The 19,393-nt window shown below is 43.5% G+C and overlaps 2 protein-coding genes across 7 annotated transcripts in view; one reads left to right on the forward strand and one right to left on the reverse strand.

The window, feature by feature from the left end:
- LOC142775779 (uncharacterized) overlaps positions 1 to 19,393 on the forward strand; it is a 198,675-nt gene that overhangs the window by 67,303 nt on the left and 111,979 nt on the right. Inside the window, exon 5 of one of the 6 annotated variants that reach the window (XR_012887002.1) lies at positions 15,537 to 16,656. The exons of the other annotated variants lie outside the window; for them this stretch is intronic. The gene's annotated coding sequence lies outside the window, so the exon portion shown is untranslated. Of the gene's footprint in view, positions 1 to 15,536; positions 16,657 to 19,393 lie in introns of those variants that run through there. 6 annotated transcript variants of the gene reach the window in all.
- LOC119176519 (poly [ADP-ribose] polymerase 2-like) overlaps positions 1 to 19,393 on the reverse strand; it is a 47,873-nt gene that overhangs the window by 21,914 nt on the left and 6,566 nt on the right. The gene's annotated exons all lie outside the window — the stretch shown is intronic.

The following is a 19,393-nucleotide window of genomic DNA, read 5'->3' on the forward strand; positions in this document are numbered from 1 at the left end:
TAAAGACTGCAGTGTAGATATAACACCGTCTACATCTCCAACTTCTGACATCTTCTATATAATCTCGTATGCCGAAAATGGAATCACTTCAGGCTGGCGACAAAGTGTTAAAGAGAGCTTTTCAAGCTCTGCTAGGGAGTTCCCGCCCTTGGGTTGTCTCGCAAGATTATAAAAAGATAAGCAATTTACATTCACTAGGCATTGCGTGAGATTCAGATGGTCATTACTACTACAATATCGCCGAATAATCCCGAAGACATTTTCCTGTTTGTCCTGGCTCAGTCGGGAGGTTGACATGTACGTGACCGGCATGGTCACCATGTGCTGGTTTGCTTCGCATATCATCGATTCCCACTGTACGTGGGATCTGCTTTTTTTGTTGTTGTTGGTTGAGGTGCCACGCCATTTGTTAAAGTTCGCTTCTAGTATTGCTGAGAAACACAATGTAATCTGCAAAGTGCTAGTTGTCAAGATATTTTCTGTTAATCATTATTCTAATTTCTTCCCAATATAGTTGTTTACATAAACATGAAGACATTGAATCTGCTTGCCTGGCCTTTAAGTGATTGAGAGGATTTTTCTTTGCTTTTCAAGAGCAACGTAGCTGTGGAGTTCTTGTACACGTTGTCTGATGTATCCACATTTCAAGAGCACCATGGTGACACAGTAGGCTCGTCAAGTTAGCATGCTCTGAAATCCAAAGGAACATGCTCGAAACAGTCAGATGCGACACCTTCGAAGCATAGCTTAACTGAGAATTTCTCAGACTGCTTTCGGGCGCACGAAAGTGTTACGTAGCAAATGTTACATCGCTACTGCGGTAGAAATGAGTAGGGAAAGAGAACACACTTCATCAAAGGAAAGAGTCAGAAACACGTCATTCTTACAAAAGCCATAGGAGGCATGAGCTCTCATGCAGGCTTTCGTGCACCGTCTCAGGGTTGGAGCGCATAAAGCACACTCCATAATCACGCACCACATGTCACTTTCTGACCGTTAAGTTTACAACAGTGGCAGAGTGCACTCTGCTGGCTAGAGCGCACTCGAGCTCCTTAACTTAGCACACCTAATGCCTTTACGACTGCTAGAAACTCTACAGAGTCAAATGTTTTTTTCATAAACTATGAAAGCTATATAAAGGGTCGGGCTTGTTATATTCAGCGGATGTCTCAATTACCTGGTTGATCACATGACTGTCATCTACCATACAGAGTATGCTTTTCAGAAGCCAGCTTACTCTCTAGACCAATTAAAATGAACTGCTTCTCTCAACCTATTCTAAATAACCACTGTGAATATTTTCTTTAATACTACAAATAGACTGTTGGGTCCATAGCTCTTCAAAGTCTTTTACATCTCCCTTCCTGCATATTAATATAACATCGGCATTCACACAATTGAAACCTTGTGGCACAGTGAATACAGCATCTCAAGCTCCTTAAACATAAATTTACTGTAAAATTCACCTTTGACCTAATGACAATCTTACGTGATGATGCCATCACGTGACAGCATAAATTTTGGTGACATCATAAATTTCTGTGACATCATGGTGACGTCATTACATTATCATGATTTTTTGCATCACTCACGTTGATGCTGTCAACTGTCGATTTTCGTGTTTCATAAGGTACCTAAGGCTTTCGCCTTAATCATTTTAGGAGCTGTCGCTGAGGTGGTACCAGAGTCCTTTAATATTTTTTTTTCGTCGTGAAGCTTCATCAAAACTGTATAGGAGAGCTTTTTGTACTGCGAGCGGAGGCCACGGGGCACGCCGCATCCCCGCGAGGGGCATCGGGCAGACTGGAGCGAAGCTGGCTGCTGGTGCTGCTATGGGGTCACTGCATAATATTGTGCCATGTCATTGCGCGGTTTTCACTATATGATTACTATTGTGCCTAGTGTGCTGTGCCTGATGACTGGGAAGGATGCCGCATACCTGCTGTGGACCTGTTTGTTTAGCTGGTTACAAGGGACATGATGAAAAACCCTCCAAGTTCTTAGAAAAAGTAGAAGTACAGAATGTCGCAACAAGAAACTAGTGGTTTCACATTTGATTCTCCGAATGTGCACGTGTGCGAAAAGCACTTCGATGAGAGTGACATAATTCGCGTGGACCAGTGGCTAATCGGAGGTGTTGTTGTGAAGTCACTGCGTAATGTTCCGAAACTTTTGTCGACGCTGTGCCAAGTATTTTCTACGGCCTCACGGCGTACTTTATAATGCAAAAAGATGCAGAGCTCACCCGTCTACCAAACCTCGCCGGGAACCATCAGCTCAGCTGGAGACTGTTGAGGCTGCATGGACACTATGCGTGAGCCCTTTTGACATAGCTCCAATAGATAACGATGCATTTAATGAAGGTGAGCATACTTGCCGCCTCTTTCTTGTTGCACTCCAGTAGGTAATACAGAAGCTCCATGAGTGAAATGCTCGCCGTTTTCTTTTGTATAGGCACTGAGATGACCATATTTGCAGAGGTGATATGCCAAACAGGCGGAGTTACATGCAGCTCCTCACAGTTTGAAAAATACAAAGGACACATCCGTTGCATGGAACAGAGACTTCAGCATTACCAGTAGAAGCTTGCTAGGATGACAGCACAAGAGCGATGGCACCAAAATGCTGTACAAAACTTGCGCAAGCGGTAAAAGCGTGAAAAGTTAATTTTCTATATCAATGCGTCATGAGCACGAGAAGATAACTTTTTGTCTCACATGCTGACGCCGCCGACGCAAGACGCAGTAGGTCAATTTTCTCGCTTGAGGAGGCATGTAAGGCTGCACCTTAACAGTGAACACAATCAAGAAGGATAGGAGAAACACAGCATGAGTAAGCTACACAGCAGAGTAAAGAACTAGGAAATTACATTGCACGGCCAAATGAACTTAGAACATGTCACCGTAGTGATAATCAATGCAAAACAACACACCAAAATGAGGCAAAAGTCATTAGGGATTGCTTGATCCTCATCACTTGCTAAATTCAAAGCACTAATTCATTCAAAGTGGTTGTTAGTTTAATAAATGCAAGACAAACTTAAGATACATATCTTCGTATAGAAACAGCGAATGTATATATAGCCTGAAAGGTTGGATATGTGCTGTCAAAAGTTGCAACCACTCCACTTCCGCGACGCATCAAGAACCACCAGAGTCGTTGAAGAACTCTGGATTGTCCACAAATTTTCACTAGATGCTTCAGGAAAAAAAAAAGAAGCATGCCTTTTATAGCGGTAGAATTAGCATGCCGTCAAATTCCTAGCTTCAAGACCTCATTCGACACTAAATTTCACTGTATTAGAGCTTTCCCGAATATTCTTGAAAGTAACATCACTCTGAAGATGTATTCAACCTTCACGGCTACATTTAGTAGCGTTTCAAAGCTCCGGCACTTGCCGTACAATTGCGGCGCGGCGGCCGTTTCGATGCCCTGTGGTACTAATGTGTGGAATGTCGTTACGACTCATTAATTATGCAAAGCTGTAAGGGTGTGCATAATAAAAAAGAGAATCTGTTATTGATATAAAAATCAAGCAGCAACTAATCATTAAAAACACACAAAGACAAAGGCTTTCTGCCCTATAACGGCAGGCATCTCAAACTGACCTCAGCTAAGGAACCAAAGTAACGCACATTTACTCCCCCAAGAGCCAGGACAGCAATGAAGATGAGAGCGTGGAAGAAGGGAATCGTACATATGATTATAAATACATAATGTTGCTGTTTGAAAGCCGACCTTTTCCGCATGTCATATATCAGTCATTCCTCAAGAGATATGGCACCATGATTCCAACAACATACTGATAAACCTTCCAACAATATGACCAAAATCTGTGCGTCAATACGAAAATATACTTTTGCTTCATGGTTATGTATACACACGTCATGACCGTACGGGTGCCTCAAGAAAAAAAAAACTTTAGACCATTTGTGTTGCTTTGACCTTTGTATTATTTCTTAACATACTTATCAGGAAATAATAATAACAATTATTAATAACAATATTATTAATATTAGTAACAAAAAGAAACAAACACCATCGTGTGCCGGCCGCTAACCACTAGCGAGAAGTTGGCAGGCCACATGTGGCCTGCGTGTTTGAGACACCTATGTTACGGCGACCTTATTCAGAATCTTTTATAAAGAAGACCGTGAACAAGGTTCACATAGTAGGACCAAAACATCTTCGTCTTTGTGTGTGTGTGCTTTTAACAATTGGTCATCACTTGATTTTTCTCCCTGCAAACTTTCTCGACCAGACTAGCTTCCCTGTATTTCAGAATCTGTTACTGTGGTCGCATTGATTTCATTCGAAGGGAGGGCCAGAATAATAGCCATAGGCTCAGCTTTGAAAATAGGAGTGAAATCTGGCAGCCTTACAGAGTATGACAAGCCAAGCAAGTGGGAGGCAATTTCTATACCTGCCTTTTGATCATTCACGGAAGAACCTGTGGCTATTTTGTTCTTTGTTTGTGCATGTGCTAGGTAGGAGACAGTTGGGAGGATTGGGACACTTTCCACAACTATATTTTTAGTTTTGTTGAGCTTGAACACAGAATGATGCTTATAATACAGGTTTGAACAAGCCACAAAGCTTCTGAGACACATTAGTTCCTGCTGCTCCAGATGCAGCTGTAAAAAAAAAAAAAATGCCTGGATAGATAAAATCTGTCCCATTGCACCCGCCTCTGTGGGTGGAGCGGGACACCACTTGGGAGCAGTGGGGCATATGTAACACAATGGTCCATATGTCCTGAAGGACAATTAAAAGCGGACAGTTCAGCAGATAGTTCTGAAAATTTTCCACTACTTTTTCAATTCCCCACAATATTGTCACGGGGTCATAACGTGAATGTAGGGAGCACACTGCAAGTCAAATAATAAATTGTTTATTCGGGCTGAACTAGTAGCCACATAAAAAAAAAATTTGATTAAAGTGAGACACTGGCACTGGTAGCCGAGAGCAAAGCGTCTGCCGTTGACGTCGAAATTCCCATGGAGACCTCCATTCGTCGAAGCAGGTTCAGTAGACTCGGCGAGGGCAATAATGTTGCTGGCTTCCACAATTTCTTCAAAATAGGCAACTGTCATGCTTTTGCTCACGTGTTTGTACTGGTTGCTGAAGTTTATGAGCACCACTATACCTTTCTCCTCTCTCAGCTTGGCGATTCCTCTTGCAACTCAAATCTCACGGTTGATTAACAGCTGCTGGTCACTTTTAACGACACCTTGCAACCATGCTGATTTCTGAGAGCCGACGGAAATGTTGATACTGGATCGAGGGAAAATGGTGATTTGATTTTCTAGTACATTCGAGGCCTGCTTCCCATGCGGCGTGTGTGGCGGTAGGGCTTGTTCTGTTGATAGCGTTATCGACTTGGATCTCAAATCTATGACTGCACTATGAAGGCCCAAGAAGTCCATACCAAGAATCACATCTCTCGAGCCCCGCTGTGGTACTACGAAGCTTGCGGGGTAAATACAGTTGTTAATGCAGACTCTCGCTGCACAGATTCCCTACGGCGTTACTAGGTGGCCTCCAACTGTTCTTATTTCGGGGCCTTCCTAGGCGTGCTAGACTTTCTTTAACTTCGTAGCGAACGCTCCACTAATCACAGAATAGTCGGCTCCAGTGTCGGCGAGAGCTGTCACATTGTGGCCATCAATAAGAATGTCGAGGTCGCTAGTTCGTCGTCTCGCGTTGCAGTTAGGTCATGGCATTGGGTCACGGCTACGTCTGCTGGTTCAGCTGCTTCCATTTTGCGTCGTCAGGTCGTCATCAATGCATCGGGTTGCATCGTCAGGGCTTTGCCTGGTTCGCGTGGTGTTTGAAGAGTACCATCGTGGCGTCGTCATCGGAGGATCTTCGGTAGTTCATCGCACAGCAACCGTATCTCTAACGGTTTATGCTCTTAGTTTCCTGGATAAAGGCTAGGAGACCGGCCCTGGATCGGGCCAGTGTATGGCCGGCGGTGAGGCGACATGTAGTGACTGGGTGACAGCGAACGGGAAGATCCTCGGGGGGGTCCATTGCACTGCTGCAAGGTAGTCTGGGATGTCGCAGGGTCTTTCCCCCCTCTGTGGACGCGACCCATCTACAGTGAAACCACCCATTCCCATCTGACAGTACAGGCAACAGCGGTAGGTGTGGCCTGCTTTTCCACAGTGGTAGCAGAGAGGTCGGTGGTTGGGGGACGCCACACGTCGGTTTTCCTTGGAGCGTTGCGCTGGCCGGTGAGTGGACAGTATGGTGTCGACGGCGGCGGTGGCTGAGGATGGAACTGCGACGGTGCGGCCTCTTGATGAGGGTGTGATGGGGGAGCGTAGCGTCGGATTGCAGCAGCGTAACTCATTACTTGCAGCTGAAGCTGCGGAACATTGGAAACTTCAAAAGATTGCCGAACTTCTTCGCGGACAGTGTCGGCAATCCAATCCACTTGGGGCTGCCACAAAGGCAACAGGCTCCTTAGCTCCTTCCGCATGATCTGTCAGATCGTCTCACGCACGTCGTCCGTGCTGAGGGCATGGGCTTCGGAGAAGTTGGCTGTTGAAGAGCGGCAGTCATACTGCCTTGTGCGCATCTCAAGCGCCTTCTCTATTGTCTTGGCCTCAGTGAGGAATTTGTCAACAGTGTTGGGCGAGTTGTGAACAAGTCCCGCAAACAACTCTTGCTTCACACCCCGCATGAGGAAGCGGAGCTTTTTGTCCTCAGCCATGGCATGATCGGCGTGCTGAAACAGTTTCGTTATCTCGTCCGTGAAGATGGTGACATTTTCGTTTGGTAGCTGTACCCGGGTCTCCAGCAAAGCATAGGCCGTTTCTTTGCAGGGGATGCTCATGAAAGCTTCCCGAATGCACCGCGCAAGAGATCCCAGGAGCGAAGTGCAGACTCCCGATTCTCGAACCAGGTACTCGCCACGTCTTCCAGATAGAAGTAGACGCAGCGCAGCTTTTGTTCTGCGTCCCACTGGTTCAAGGCTGCCACTCGGTCGTACATCTCGAGCCAGGGCTTTGGTTCTTCAAATGAAGATCCATGGAAGATGGGTGGGTGGCTCTTTTGGCTGCTGTATTACGACCATGGCGGGCGTTGGTACAGCGTCTGTCATAGTTGACGCAGTAGTGGTAGTCACCTTCGGTTTGCAACTGTTATCGCGTAGAGCCCCGTACTCCAGAGGTAGCCCCTTGTTGCCGGCGGCTTGCTCGCAGGTCGAGGTTGGCGGGGATGTTTGGTTCACGGTTGGGGCTTGGCTCTCGACTGGAGGGGGGCGTTCGGTACATGGACGGGAAGCACCTCCACCAGATCGTGACGTTGATGAAGGGAGCAGACTGCAGGTCAAATAATCTGTTTATTCGGGCCGAACTTGTGGCTGTGTAAAAAGAAAGTTTGATTACAGCGAGACACTGGCACTGGTAGTGGCGAGCAGAGCGTCGGCCGTCGATCAACTGACAAGCAGCAAAGCGTGTCAGCACTTATACTCTTGCCATCGAATATTCTAGCGTTATTGCTAGCAGCGATGTAGATTCCCGATTTATCTGCAATGTTCATGAAGTGGGCGTAATTTTAGCAAAATGACCTACTACAGCCTCGAATCTTCTCGAACCTCGTAGGTGCGGTTTGCGCTGAACGTAGTGTAACGAGGTGATAACAAAACTTGAGGAAAGGATCGTGGCAATATTATATGCACAACTACAAAATGCTTGCTAAAACAACATTCACCAGAAACAGCCCCAAACTCAACGTATCTACGTTTCACCACCACACAGACTTCTTCAAATACACTTTTTTCCTCGATGTATTGAAATGTGAAATACCATACGAGGTCACATTTGTTCATTAGAAAAAGGCAAATTTTTGAAGGCACTAATAGACTGTACAGACTAATCCTTACTTCTACATTTTCAATAGTTATTTATGTTTATGGTATGTTTAGTAATCATTTGACCTGTCACTGTTTGTGTTTATCTCACTTATTCCGAGTTTCCTGAATTATTTACTGCTCTCTACCCAGTCCTGCGATAGCCCTGTAATCTGGTTGCAGTATGTGTAAATAAATAACAAGATATACGATGTTAAACAAACTTTGCTGCACTGATAGTTTTTGAAACTGGCAGGTTGATTACAATGTCCTTAGTTGGCAAAGCTCCTATATCTGACCTGACATGTCAATGCAAGACTCGTCAAAGGCAACGTCAAGCATATCTTCGTTTGAAGGACAGCAATCTTTCAGCAAATGCCATTTTCTTTTTGGATGGGCTATGGCGGCAGTCTTGACTGTGCTGTGGTCCTTCTTTAGGACTGTCGTGCTAACCTCTGAATTCTAGTTCAATCATATGCTTTCCCAATGTACACGTAAAGACTTTTGTGTTACTTTTTGCATTGTGTAACGAGGAATGGCTGCAGAATAGAGAAGAATGGGCCAGCGTCTTGTTTCTCCCTCAACTCAAGAGTCCCTTTTCTCCCAAACTACATTTCCCAAAGTAAACAATGTTCAGCAGATGAAGTTCAATCATAATACCTAAACAGTTTTTTTTTAAAGTACAGCGCTGATGCGTGTTTTCGGAGAAAAATTGATATTAGTGTCCACAATAATAATAATATCTAGGGTTTTGCGTTCCAAAACCATGATATCAGGAACTCTGTAGAGGAAAGCTCCGGAAATTTTGACGATTGGGTGTTCTTTAAGGCAGTGGTCTGACTCTGGCAGCACGTACACACCATTTCTGCCACTTTTCCAAATGGTGGCTGTTCTCCTGGTTTTGTATAGTTGAATTATAGATCACTGAAAAGCTTGATTTTAGCACATCTCAAATATGTCTATTAAAATCAAGTCAACTGCTACTATTAGAAGGTGGGCAGGCAACAACAAGCACTAGTTACGTGGTTTGGGCTGACTGTGCCTCAATTGTGACTATTTTCTGAAAAATCTGCTACAGTTACAGCACTGTTTCTTGCACGGCACAATAAGGACATATTTGAAGTTTATTCAGTATTCAAAACATATACAGAATATTGACATATAATTACAAAAAAGGTCCCATAGTGTAAACACTGTAGGGGGACATTATTATAATGGTAAAAAAAGGAAATACTACTTAACAGCAAAACAAATGCAGCATAATATTCATAGTAAAGAGTATAAAAATACAGACAACAGCGATTCTACGAGTTATACAATTTAAAGCACAAAAATGTCGGGAGAAGGAACTGTAGTATAATAAAATCAGACACTAATCACAACAACATAGTTATAAATGTGTTTGAAGAACATTGAATAAAGGATGCTATTCATTAAACATTATTTTCGAAGTTGATGTCTCAATGACAAAATAAAAAATGCACACTGAATATTATATGGCAACGAAATCCAGAGCTTGATTAAAATAAAAGCTAGTCTTTAAGAATCAGAGTTAGTTCACACTCTTGGAAGTAAAAAGTTATTAATTGAGGAAAAATGGGTAATGTTCGAATTAGAAACGTCTTCAATGAAAAGAAATTTTAGAAGGCTGGAGTCCTTTACTACTCTATAAGCGAATGTGTAGTCATTCAATTTGTTCAGGTTGTCAATATCTAACTATTTTCCCTCAATGTTATCAATATTTAGTATCTATTTCCTCAACGTAGCAAATTTATGTAGGACTTCTACTTTATTGTTGGTGTTCTTTTGAAAGAAGCCAAGTTTAGTCATTTTAGTTGTAGACTGGCGGCCAACTAATCGCTAGAGAAGGTTCATTTTGGGACATGTATAGAAAACAACATTCCCCATCTTAGTGTTCAATTTCATTGATTTACGCTTTCTGGTTTTTCATTTATAGTGATCTAAATTGGGCAATTTTCTTAACACATAAAGCTACTTCTGCCCATTTTCATGGCAAGCTACTGAAGCTCTGTGGCTGAATTTGCACATAGACAAACTAGAGCACTTGGTCTATTCCCTAAAAGAAGCACTTTTCAATAAAGCTAGCAGAAAAGCAAACCGAAGCTCGTAAATTGTTTAAATTTATCATGCCTCAAACGCCAACTTAACCACATTAATCTTCAAACTGCATTGAAATATCAGCATTAATAGCTTAATATACAGTAGTTCCCATCTCCTGATATAATTATACACACAAATCATACACAAATAATGCATGACCACTAGAAATCTACTTTATTTTCACCACTGCATCGAAAAACTTCCTCTGGCATCATCTAGACAGACAAAACGAAAGCAGTGCATCGAAAAGCTTCCCGTTTTTCCGAGGGTGGCGTGAAAGTATTTTATCTCAGGAGAAAATGTATTTTCGAACTTAAAACCTTGCATCTCCTTCAGTCCCCCCCAACTAGCCCTCCAACACCCGCTTCTTGAATCTGTCTTTTCTTCACGCCTCTCCTCAGGTGAATAGCGGAAAGCAGGTGTTCTGTCCTCTGAAAGGCTGGGGTGAAGGTCATCAGGTGGAAAGGAAAGCCTGTCCCTAGAATGCCCCTTGTGGGTGTGGGCATTAGTTTGCGACCACACTAGGGTTTTACTTTGAAGAAGCTAGGAGAGATCAACGGCAGACAAAAGAAAGCAGAAACACTGACAAGAAATGTGGTTGGCTGGGCTCGTTGGTGTGAATCACAGAACTTGCATTGACGTCACTTTGGTCGGCCTTTTCAGGTAACAGCTAACCGAGATGCTGCGTGAACTCTAGCTCGACTGTCCAGAGCAAGAAACTATGATATCAGACAAGTGTTGGTGACCCTCCCAATTCTTTGTGTTCCCCCTTGACGCGGCTGACGAACAAAAGGAAGCGGGGAGAGCACAAAATGATGCAAGGTTTGAATGACTCTTTGTCACTCCTGGTACTGGCGCTCTCAAACGCGATAAAAAGTCATGGTGTGTGCCATCTTCATGTACCCAGTGCAGAATACCTGTCTGTGACGTCATGTGCAAGCTACCTTATATCAATAAAAAGCATAAATACAAGACGAGGCACACATAAAAGAATAATTAAAAACTGTTTCTGTTTACTTTCCGAGTTCTTTTCTGTCATTGTTACGGACCAAACACCCTCAACAAATATACACAACCTCTGCGTCAATCAAATGGGGGCCAGTCGAACTACGGCGTGGCAAGAGTGTATCTCGCGAGAGTATTGTCAACTGCGCTTGCTGGGCTCTAAACTTGCTAGATTAGGCTACAAGTAGAAATTTGACAGGATACGCCAACTCCAACCAGTCGTAATTTGCCAAACTGACAGTCTTTCGAACATTTAGAAGCTTAGATTACATGATAAGAGAACAGCACGTTTAGTAAAAAATCAGTTGCCTTCTCCTACAAAAGAATGAGATGGTGTTTCGAGTATAATGATTTATTGATATGTAAAACCAACGTATGATTATGAGACGCCATGGTGAAGGGCTCTGAAAATTTTGACCACTTGGTTCGAGGGAGAGGGCCACTTGGTGCGCTTCCTGCATAGGGGAAGGATAACATAGGGTTTTTGCTCACATCCCGGTGTTGTAAGCCTGAAGGTTACGATTGAGCGGTGTTCCCAGGAAGGGCTGCAGGAATAGCGTTACAATTTTCTACTGGGTGTCACGAAGGTCCACAAAGGCCAAAGTTTTGACAGTGGCCGAGTCGACAACTATGTGAGCAGCTGGCTGCTATTTATTCCTTCTTTTTCTTTTTGTGCGACCACACCCTGTCTCCTGGATTGCTTTGGCACAGGAATATATATATATATATATATATATATATATATATATATATATATATATATATATGAAAGTAGATGCGCTTTCACATAACAACTGTTTATTGTGCCGACGTTTCGACGGGAACCCCGTCTTTTTCAAGGCATAATACTATTTACACATGTTCCGTGTCTTCTTATAGCCTGTCGAGACAGGAGGGAAGGGGTCAAAAGAAAAGTAAAAAAAGGAAAAAAAAAGAAAGAAAAGAGAGGGAGAGAGAAAAAAAGAAGAAGAAACAGCGAAACGGGAGGACAAACATTAAATAAAATATAGAAAATCTAGGAGAAGAAGCAAGACTGACACGGCGTAATTAGAAAGGGGCAGCATCTCAACAGAGTAGGGCAGAGGTAGATGAGCAATGTCATCATTGTCAACAATACCTCCCCCGCACCCACTCTTCCCCAAGTGGGCAGTGAGCCGCCGTTCTTGTATTTCACCTTTCCGTGTAGTCCGCTGGCGGCTCGTTCCTCTTTGAAGTTTAGGACAAGTTAATGGGGAGGGCTTAAGTGCTTCGAGTGCGTGCTGATGGCGTCGGGAGGAATGAAAAAGCCGGTAATTGAGGCACCGCCATTGATATTCAGTATATGCAATGGCTCCTTGTCAGTGAAGGAACAGAATGTGCGTTAAAAATTAGAGAAGGAAAAAAAAAGAAGAACAGGGGGGGGGGGGGGGGGGGACTGTACGACATCCGGGACAGTCACCACACAGTTGCGGCTCACTGGGAAGACATGCGCGCATGTATGAAAAAGTTAACGAAACCACCTAGCTGTCAGCTCCTTGTCAGTGAAGGAACAGAATGTGCGTTAAAACCTAAAGAAGAAGAAAAAAAAGAAAGAAAAGAAAAAGGGAGGGGGGGAAACCGTACGACATCCGCGACCACTTATCTGTGCGTTCCGGCTGTGCTTGATGAGGCAAATCATTTCTATGTTGTCAGATGCGTAGGCCAAAAGCTTTGTTAGCGGGTAATATTATTGTCGTAATGAAACCGGACTGATATATATATCAACATGACAATATATATATCAGTGACAATATATATATATGACAATATATATATCAACTATCACTGTCAGACGTCACTTTGAAGAGAGAGACATGCCCGCACAATTACAAAACCAGAACGGCAATTCAGTAATTCAATACAAAACACGTTCTAGCCTTTCGAGAACCTTTTAGCAATTTGGTGTCATCTTCGTCAACAGAATAGAATTAAACATACGCGAAGAAAAAAGCCTGGCTTACAAACAATGCGGTCACACATGCCAACAAAAAGACCCAGAATCAGCAGCATGCACGTTTCCATCGAGCGTGTTGATGAAACCAAGACGGCTAGATCCGCTCGTAGCACCATCTACGAGATAACTGATAACGGCCCGAACATTATCTGGACGTGCTATAATTGTGCTTTTCAACGCATTGCGGGGACAGTGTCAGCACATGTACATTCTTACACCGTGACAAACACATATTGAGAGAGAGAGAGTAGCTGGACATATTATATTACCTGGTGATTGATTGATATTGATTGATATGTGGGGTTTAACGTCCCAAAACCACTATATGATTATGAGAGACGCCGTAGTGGAGGGCTCCGGAAATTTAGACCACCTGGGGTTCTTTAACGTGCACCCAAATCTGAGCACACGGGCCTACAACATTTCCGCCTCCATCGGAAATGCAGCCGCCGTATATTACCTGGTGATTACTCCATAAATATTGCATTGGATTTACATGTTGTTGACCTCAATTCTTTCTCGAGAGAAATAAATCTTTAGTGAATAGATTGCTTGTGTCAAGGTGTGTTACCGGATAGGGATGGCAAGAAATAGAGAAAAGGAAATCCACAGTTTGATATGATGACCGCTGCCTAGCTCAGACTACGATTGAATAATGGAAATCAGTAAATGAGGTAAGAGTAAAGGAGAGCGACAGGAGGAATCATTTACACATGTACACGGAAGGATGTAACGTCTCATGGTTCACTTGGGATGTAAGATCTGCAATAGAGCTCATCACTGAACCTTGCATTCCAGCGCTATTTGTCACGGAGGATAGCTGGGCAAGCAGCCAACGTGAGTGGTTTGCAGCGTGAAAAACAATGCTCAGCAGAGGACAAGTGAGCCACGGTTTTTAGAGAAGCAAAGAGAGAGACAGAGGTTTGTCGTTGAAAAGAAAAAAAAGAAGCCCCTGCTCAGCGCTTCATTTTACCTGATCGCGGCACTTTTCGCGCCCCCTCCTCAACCAGTTTGGCGTGTCGCACATGTTTGGGTGGCACAAGAGGGGTAGAGTAGTTCCCCCCCCCCCCCTTGTCGTCTTCCCCCGCTCTGTTACATTTTCATCCCCTTTCCTGTGTGTGTTCCGGTTGAGGCGTCCCTTTTGAGAGACAGTTATCATTGGTGGCGTGGTAGAGAGTTATAGAAATGAGTTGCTACGAACTTGAGAAACTACACACAAATGAATAAAGAGAAGAGGCGATTTCGTTATGATGGCCGCTGTCTGGCTCAACATTATCACAAATGAAAGATGGCCAGGCAGAAGTAAGCTACAAAGGGGGATTATTTACACATGTACACCGAACAATGTCTCATGGTTCGATTGTGATGCGACTTATGCAAGAGAGTTTGTCAGCCAGCCGTGCATTCCGGCACTCACTGTCATGTAGGGCCGCTGGCCAGTGAGGCAAGAATGGTCGAGAGCCAGAAAACCACAAGTAAACTTCAGCGGTTTGCGGCACCATTGTTCCTCGTGTGAAAAACATTGTGGGCGAGGACAAGTGGGCGAGGACAAGTGAGCCAGGGTGTCTCGATGCCCGTGTGCTCCGCTAAGGGTGAGGACAGGCGCATCGTCTGTTACAACGGCCACCATTGCACCTCCTGCCGCAGCTCAGCAGTATGGAAACCGCACTACAAAACGTGCTTGTGGTGCCCTGATATGCCCGGAATTAGGAGCAGGCTAGCTTGCTTCTCTTCTTGTCGAGGCTTGGAAATCTTTTATTAGAGTTGATGTTGCCTAAATGCATGCTCATCGAGAGAGCACGTAATTCATGTAAACTGACAGCTTGCGCATGAGTTATGCAATAGAGGCAGACGTTGACTATGTTATGTTGAGAACGAATCCTATTCCTTACGCCGGAAAAAACAGAGGGGAGTCTAAATACTTAATTTTCTTTTGAACTATGCATTCGAAATACATAAAGAGTTGCCGAAAGTGTTCATAGACATGTCTGCAGGACCGAGTGTACCCATCAAATGCATTTTAGTTTTGTGAAGTTATAACTAAGCACAAACAAGTGTCTTACTTTGCTAAGTTTACCAACGATTTACTCATTTATTTTAAATGGCATTTTACGTATTGTACACATTATAACAAGCAGAGGGACAGTGCTGTGCAAATACATCCTGCTAGGATGAAAGAAAAACTTTATCATTATTATTGCTGACATTGCTAGCGCACAATTTGCGTCCACAGTTTCAGTAGCTCTTTGTTTCCCCTTGAGTTCTTGCCAGAATGATGAATACGTTATTGTCTAATATGTCGTAAGATGTACTTTGCATATGCACAGTATCTGTTTTTTTTTTTCTCGTGTCTATGAGTGCCTTCAGCTTCTTTTTATAGATATGCAGTTTTTTTTTTGCATGCCCAAGTGCTGTAGATGTTATTGAGTGTTTCCAATACTGTTTCGCATCTTGTTTGGCATATTGGCAGTGTCTTTTATTTGCTTTTTTTTATAAATGTTAATTATTATATGAGGGTTTTATGTTCCAAAGCCACGCCTCACTCCAGAACTGGCTTTTTAACCTGCACTGACCCAGCAGACGAGCCTCTGGTGATTGCGACCGCCGCGGCTGAGAATGAAGCCACGAGCCTCACGTCAGCAACCCAGCACTGTGACCACTATACAATCGAGGCGGACACCTTTCTCATTGTATTAACTGCTTCCCTACGATCTACTCATCGCACAACTTCACTTGTATTTTTTACTCAGTGGTGCCCCATCTTGTCTTCATGCCTCTACTTTGTATAGACGCCTCCCGAGTACAGTTTGTATGAGCCCTTCTGTATAATCCTTCGTAGCTTACACTACTAATAAATAAATTAGTCATTTAATTATAATACACGCTCAAAGAGTTTAAATACTGAGTGTGTGTCCATGTGTAAATGCCTGCCGTTCCCTCTGTTGATATGCAGTGTACAAATAATTTTTGCGCATTATTGTAGCGCTGACAAAAGCAATTACACAAATGATACGATCTATGGCAAAATTCACTGAGGGCTGCCACTAGTCGCTTCGCAGTGGTTGTAAATGATAAATAACAATAATTGCGTTATGATTTGAGACAGGAAGAAAAGAAAACTTGAAGTACAAAAACAGTGAAAAAAAATTTTTTGAACTGCACACATTCGTACATGGGGCGTCAGACCAACATGGAAGGCGTACCTAAACCAAGAAAAGGAATGTATAAAGAAAGAACCTGCGTGGCTTTGTAATAGTTATGGCGCTTGAAAGGTCGGGAATCGAATTCCGGCCGCAGTGGCCCTGCTTCAATGAAGATGAAATGCCGGAGTGTTTAAACTTAGGTGCACGTTACATAAAAACATCTGTTCAAAATTTCTGAAGTCTTCCACTGTATACCGCGTCTTTCATTATCATATTATGGTTCCGGAATATAAATTCTCTCAAATGATTATTATGAGAAAAACAAGAAGGATATCATCTGCAGACAAACACCTATAATATATATTTCACGATGCAATTGACATGACCAACGGAGAAAGCAAGAATGAAAGGCAGATATAGGACCAACCAGAGCAGGAAGATATGTTTACGAAGTAAGATATAGGATTCATGCACACGAGAATCAAGAATGCAGCCGTCAGCGTGTCCGTTTCTTACACAAAATTGATGCCGGAACAAATTATGCGTGCATGTTTATTCGAAATACCGGTCGTAAACTTACGCTGCAAATGGATGATCTGTTCATTGGATGCCACTAGTCATGTTTGATTTTCACTGTTGAAAACGCCTTCATTCGGGTATCTTGGAAGACGATACAGCTTCCAGAGTTTCTGGAATGATTAGTGCCCTGCAGCACACAACACCCGCCATAGTGATGGTAGCAAGCGCATGAAACTGGAGAAAAACGAGCGCTGGCACAATTATCCGGGCGCAGTGAACACGCACAAACGACAGGGCGGAGGAGTCAGAATGGCGGCTCCGCTGCCGCCAAGGCTGAGGAGGCGGCACCTGGCCTTACAAAGGCTGACACCACTCTTGTGGGAGCACGCCCATCAAGGCACTCTAAAGTGAGCACGGGATTTAGAGACGATAGAAGTGTTGAAGGGGAGGGAAAAAAAAGCCCCTGCTCCTAACCTAACCTAAATTTCTCCTAACCGTGACAGCCCGCTTCCCGTCTCCTAGTCCAGTGTTACGGGCCACCACAAGTTCGAGAGTTTGACCTCTGAATCGTTGTCCTTCTATTCCTGACTTAGTGGCGGTGCCTGGTGTTTTCGGCATTACTGACAAGATGACGACAGTGGAACCGCCACCTTAATGTGCACTGACACTGCACAGTACATGGGCCTCACCATTTCGTCCCCATAAAAATGCGACCTCCGCGACCCTGCAGTCGGCATCCGAGCACCGTAACTGCTAACTCGCCACGGCGTCCGCAAAGCGGTTAAAATGTGATAACGTTACAATAGCACAAGCTCAACTTTGACGCATGAAAAAGGCGACGTCTAGTTACAGAGAGCTGAAATTGCCAGACTCGCGCCATTAAATTCCTACAATCGGTCTGTTAGCACCACTTCATGAGTCCTTGGTTAACATCTTCAATGTAACTGCAGGAGAGGTAGACGTGCTGTCCCATTCCTTCAACTGTACTGAACCCCCCCGACTTTCCCTTAATCTCATAACCTGTTATTTAAGAATTCAAAAGAGTGGAATTCAGATTTTGGAGGGAAAATCTCGTGCTATTCTATCCTCTTGTTTGGATTTAAGCCATTAGTTTCAATTAACTTTCTAATGCCACATTTAAACTGTCCAGTTTTTTTTTTTTGTACAAAATTGTGTGGGGTTTGTGAAACCAAGGCCAATGAACGAGAAAAATGTCGGGGTCACTAATAAAGGCATATTCAAGTCTCCTTCAAGGGCTCATAAACCACCTCCGTCATTTTTTCAAGCATTTCAAGTAAATGGGCACATCGTATGCAGAATGCCATCGCGATCAACGATTCTACAAATGGCAGCGCTATGAGCCGCCAGCATGCCACAAATTTCAAGGAACAGTTCTCCTTCTTTCCAAGCCTTTCAAGCCTTCGCGTGATGCACCGTGCCACCTCTCTGACGCGCAGAGCCAAATATTCCAAATATGCTGTGATTGGTCATGCAAGAGCCTACGACTTCCAGTCAGTTTGCAAGCAGCTGTCCACGCTGCTTGTTGCTGCCTGCGTGCATGTGGCGTGTGCGCAACGCAGGGTTCATACCGGCACGATTACAGCAGCCACAGTTCCCCAACACGCACCCAACTGACGAAGCCGAGGGCCGGAGTCGCGGCAACCGGAAGTAGACGGTGTTTCGAAGAGCGCATCAGCGATGACGTATGCCATGCAAGATTGGGAGGGGCACTCGACTAGAGGGCAAAGCGGCGTGGTAGAGGATACCAGTGGAGGGAAGCGCAGGAGAGAGCAAAAGGTGTGGTAGTCACTGTTTCGATAATAAAACACGTCTAACTCCGCTATTACAGCACCGTTTAGAAAAATTCTCACGGCTCCGTGTTTGTTGTACACTAGTGCACAATTTCCCCACCACAGCTGAATTTCTACCTCAAGGTGGTTTAAGGACACTTTAACAATAAGACATAAAATTTGAAAAATGTGAGTACCATTAAAATCTACAGGGTTCATGCTCATTTACATGACAAAAATTCAAGGATTTTCAAGGACTTTCAAGGCTATGTGTGTGAACTTTCAAGGACCGCATTGTCTGTTAAAAACCCAATTGTACGTGTTTAGGAGAGGATTAAGATTGAAAGAATGTATTCATCAAAAAAGGGTAACATCCGTGGAGCAAATGTCAAAAACATGGCTTCAATTACATTTTATTTTTAGACAACTTTCAATCAGTTTCTTACACTTGCATAGGTAATCGCCTTCAGTATGACACAAGTTGCAATCTTTTATTCAAATAGGAAAAACTAATGAACAATAATCATACACCTTGTTGCTTTTTTTTCTTTATCTGGATTTTTTATCAACAATATCTACTATCTCTTGCTGCTTGGTTTTGGCAGTCGTCCTAAGATTGTTTGACTCGATGATGCACATCAAGTTGCTAATTGTCTCTGCCTTTCCTGCATATGCGTCTGCTGTAGCTATTAATTCCTTATCAGCAGCTTCTAGTTTCTTTTCTTTTTTTTGTAAGCATTTCAACCTCCTCCTCAATGCAACGTTTATTTTTTCGTTTCTCATCTTCTTGCTTCTGCCTTTTCTGAGTTTCCAGAAATTCATGGTGTTGGTTTCGTGCAGAAGAAGCTACTAATGTTCTCAATTCTTTTGTGATGGGCACATTACATATGGCACCTACTATATTTATGCCATCACCAATAATGCACTATGAAAAGTTAGATAATTATTTTTTTTAATTCAAGAATTTTCAAAGATTTGTGAAAAT

The sequence above is a fragment of the Rhipicephalus microplus genome, chromosome X (genome assembly GCF_043290135.1).
Source record: "Rhipicephalus microplus isolate Deutch F79 chromosome X, USDA_Rmic, whole genome shotgun sequence".
Lineage (NCBI taxonomy): Eukaryota > Metazoa > Arthropoda > Arachnida > Ixodida > Ixodidae > Rhipicephalus > Rhipicephalus microplus.